Source organism: Montipora foliosa, chromosome 3, assembly GCF_036669935.1.
Source record: "Montipora foliosa isolate CH-2021 chromosome 3, ASM3666993v2, whole genome shotgun sequence".
Taxonomy (NCBI): Eukaryota; Metazoa; Cnidaria; class Anthozoa; order Scleractinia; family Acroporidae; genus Montipora; species Montipora foliosa.
In genome coordinates, this window is record NC_090871.1 from 21290346 (window position 1) to 21295345 (window position 5000).

Below are 5000 nucleotides of genomic sequence, written 5' to 3' on the forward strand. Positions count from 1 at the left end.
CACGCACTACAAATTTTCCGCGATTTCAATTTCTCCGGCCAAGACAAACTTATTTTCACCATGGACATTACATCTCTATACACAGTCATTCCTAATAGCGAAGGTCTTCAAGCACTTAAACACTTTTTCGATCAACGCACTGTCTAAGAACCTAGCTCGGAAACGCTCCTCCGCCTTGCCGAACTAGTTTTAACGCTTAACTGTTTTTCATTCGCCGGCAACTATTACAAACAAATTAATAGTGTAGCGATAGGCACAAGAATGGGACCCAGTTATGCCAATCTTTTTGTAGGATATGTTGAACACCAATTTTTTAATTAGTACAACGGCCCCAAACCTGAACTCTACGGCCGCTACATCGACGACTGCATCGGCGCTATTTCATCCAGCAGAGAAGAACTCGATCAATTTATAACCTCCGTCAACTCTTTTCATCCGGCTCTTAAATATACCTAGGAAATTTCGGAAACTTCATTGGCTTTCCTAGATATCAAAGTTTCTATTAGAGGCAACGTGCTATGTACTAGTGTGCACTACAAACCTACTGATTCACACAGTTATTTGTTGTATTCATCGTCACATCCATCACATGTCAAGAACTCCATTCCTTATTCTCAATTTCTTAGACTTCGACGTCTATGTAGTGATGACTCCGATTTTTCCAGCAAATCAGAGGAGATGTGCCAGTTCTTCGAAAAACGTGGCTATCCTGTCTCTGTGGTCAAAGCGGGCCATCATCGCGCCCAACAATTTGATCGACAGTCATCACTACAAACGTCACAAAAAGATAAGAATGACAGAATTCCATTCGCCCTCACTTTCCATCCTCATAATCACGCAATCAAAAGCATCACTCTTAGAAATTTTAAATTACTCCAAAATGATCCCGAGACTGATAAAATCTTTTCGCAACCTCCACTTATTTCATTCAAACGCGGCAAAAACGTAGGCAACTTTTTAGTTAGAAGCGCGCTCAAAACTAACGAGCAACCCGGCACTTTCAAATGCGCGCGCTCACGATGCAAAACTTGTCTTTTTATTGTTAACACTAGCAAGATATAGGGACCTAAGCGATCTGTTAAGATCACCGATCGTTTCAAATGTACCTCCGCAAATGTCATTTATGGCATAACCTGTACGTTGTGCAATAAATTATACATTCGTGAGACAGGTAGACGACTAGGTGACCGATTCCGAGAAGAATGTTGAGAAGAATGACAAGGATACATCTAAGCCAGTCGCTCGCCATTTTAATCTGCCTAACCACTCCAAAAAACACATGGCTATCTGCGGCCTTTCCCTACATCTAGGTACGACGGAAAGCCGCAAGAATCTGGAACAAAAATTCATCTTTGAAATCGGCACCCTTAATCCTCACGGTATTAACAAACGCTTTTCATTTAACTAATATATTCCTATTTTTCACGTTGCCATGTTACCACCAATAGCGTAGCTCCTACTCTATTATAAAAACTACACGTAACCCATAATCCCTCGATTCGCTCTGACGAAGGGCTAACGCTCGAAACGTCAGCTTTTAGAATCTCTGTACGGTGGCCAATTTACATTATCAAATCCGTTGATAAAACCAAATTTTTGTATACTCCTTTCTCACAAGATCGAGTAAATATGCGGGATGGAATGCCAAAGTCATTTGAATATTCATATCCTGTTGGAATCTGTTGATTATGCGATAATTTACACCTCGTAAGCCGCCGTTTAGATATACGGATTTCTCGCACCTTCCTATTGGTTGGTAAAGCTTTAAAATTTATTTCGAAATCAAGAACGCGTCTTTTGCAAGTTACCGCAGGAGGGAGGAAATTTGCGACCCTCACACCCCTCCCGCATCTTCGGGTGGCGGTTATCTATCGCGCACTTATTTGGCTCAGCTCGTCGTCAAGAATCCTTTGTTTTGCATCGTCAGGACTGTTTTCTTTTCCAAGCACCCTGATTCTTGCCCCCTCGCTGTGCCAAATGAACTAAATCCTTCGGCGCTTCACGTCGTTCTCTCACTGGGTCCGGAGTGATGTGCCCCCCTTATTAATAACAAAGGATTCAAACAGGATATGTTACTGTTGGTCATTAAAATCGAAAAATCGCTTACCTTTATGCAACGATCATTCCATCCAGATTATTTGGCTAACTGGTAAGCACCAGAGAGTTTGTATGGGAAAGGGACGTCATTGAAAATGGCGGATTTGATGCAAGTGTGGCTGGAACCTCATTAAACGTCCGCCATTTTGTTTTGGCGTAGGGTGTCACACCAGACCGAAATGTCACGTTAGGCGTCACGCGAACCAGAAATCACGCTCAAATCACGCAAATTGAGTGTACAAACGATTTTTAATGAAAACAAAGGCTAAATACAGGCAAGAACGTTTCGGGGTCCGAGTGTCCTACCCTGTTCCCGGAGAGAAACTTGCTACATTGAACAAATTTACTTAAGGTGGTCTTGGAACGCTTGGCAACAAGTCGGATGAATAAGAACGGTGAGAAAGACCAATAGGATGCTGTATACAGGACCGAGTTTAAATAAACCAATAAGGAGTAATTTAAAATTAGCGGTAATGATGCTACTTAACAATTATTGGACGAGGTTGAGCAAAATATCGTTATTTGTCAGTGGCGAGCAGATCAATTATTTTCCGAAGCCTTAGGCTGAGGCAAATAATTGATCTGCGAGACACTGACAAATCACGAGTTTTGCGACAACCGAGTTCAATAATTGTTTTATCATTTGATGACTGATTTAACTATATTTTTTACAATTCCCAACAATTAAATCTTTTTTCTGAAAGCTCAGGAAAGCGAACTGCCATTTTCACACAAGAGCGTGGTTTCAATTACGCATGAGCAGAGTATTATTTGCAGCAAAACACTTATTTGTAGGCAGTTCTTTGCAGGTCACGTGGTGGGCTCCCAGCCAATGAAAATGGGGGAAAACTCCATCGAATCTTTTCACGGATCACTGTGCTCGACTGCTGAGTTACCGCTTATAAAATTACCAATCGAATGAATAAGGAGCACGTTTAGAAAGACTAATAGAAAGCAGGGCCGCGTTTAGATGAAGTATTTAGGGGAAAGTGACGTTCGCCTATACCATACGAAAGAGTTCTAATGAGGAGGAAATTTAATGAGCAGTTCTAGCAATAGAGTTAAGTTTCCAAAATCTTGAATTCAAGATCTTGGAAGCCAAAATCCTGAATTCAAGATTATGGAAAGCGAAAATCCTGAATTCAACATTTTGGAAGTCCTAAATCCTGAATTCAGAAATACAGAAATACAGAAAGTATCCTAAACATGCATGAAAGCTACCCTTATCGAACCTTAGGCCTAATTAGGCGTAAAAAAAAGTTTTCATGCCTAAGGCTAGCTTTTGTGAATGTTGGTTTCCAAAATCTTGAATTCAGGATTTTGGAAACTTAACTCTAAATCTACGAGAAAACTCTACGTCATTGTCTTAGGCCCGTTTCAAACGTCGAACTTTACATGTGCCGAATCTAATGCAAATGATAAAAATCTACTACTTTCGTTCATTTGCATTAGATTCGGTACATGTAAAGTTCGACATTTGAAACGGGCCTTATTTAAATGCATTAAAAATTAGAAAAGCAAAGGGGTCTGGGTGTCCCAGCCTTAATTAAGAGATACAGAGAGTGATCTTTTCTATAAGTCTGCATTAACAAGGACAGAGAAAACAGATGAATGAATGGGTAGTTTCTAAAGAAACTGTGGTGCTGCGTCGGTGGGGAAGTAGTATTCAAAAATTTGGTTTTATCAACGGAGTTGATAATGTAAATTGGCCACCGTACAGAGATTCTAAAAGCTGACGTTTCGAGCGTTAGCCCTTCGTGGGATTCGCTCTGACGAAGGGCTAACGCTCGAAACGTCAGCTTTTAGAATCTCTGTATGGTGGCCAATTTACATTATCAACTCCGTTGATAAAACCAAATTTCAGAGAAAACAGAGTTAACTACTCAATCTTTTCATTCCTTTTATTAATTTCTGCTAGTCGACTCCATCGTATGCTCCCTATAATGGGCATTTGTCAGATGGTCTCAGATTGCACGTCCGCGGGCGCAGCTGATATTGAGAGTGTATCGATACATAAGTCTAAAGGAGTCAACTTTTCTACTATATGGTTTCTGGATGACCAAGAACGTCCAAAACGTCCTGTGGAGTAAAACTAGGACTACTCTGGCGAGGAAGGTAGGCTCTAGGGAGATAGCCCTAACCCTAACCCTAACGCTAACCTTAAGCCTAATCACTAAACGAGTTCTATATTCTTCACACGATCTCGTAAAAGGTGTAGTTAACCGAAACGTAAAATGAAAGCTAAAATTTTAAAAGAGAGCTTAGGCCTAATTATAACCTGCGATCAGGCGTACTTTTCCTTAGACATGGTGCCAAAAGGTACGCCGTACTTTTTAGCTCTACAAATGAAATCCTTGTTCTGGTATGACATTTCATTCTGGTATCATGACCAAGTTGTTGCTTAAAATTGCAGAATGTCTATTAAGGACGGTGCCTACTATTGTTGTTGCGCATACTTTCTGCGCATCTCAAGAGACTCGGATTTCCTATGGGTGGTGCTTATTAATACAGGGATATTTTTGCGTGGTTCAAAACTTTGCGGAGAAAGCAGAACTTAGCAAGTGCTCTTGAAAAATGAAAATTGGGGAAGCCTCGCATTTTCAGAGATAATTAAGCTTCAATTTGTAAAAGAACGCCATACATTGCTTTGTAATTTAAAGCCTTTTACAAATATTGTTGATTATTTATCTTTGAAAAAAATGTGTAGTTATGGCCAAATTTCTTTTTGGATTTAAATAATACTTGTTAAGATCTGCTTTTCCCGCATATTCAGTAAACCGCGCAAAAAATACCTTTGAATTAGTACTTCTTGCCCAAACGTGCGCTATGTATCATTGCGTTTTCAAGCAAACCCTGCGAGGGACGAGAACTTCATTCTGGTACAGAAGTCAATCTAAAGTCAT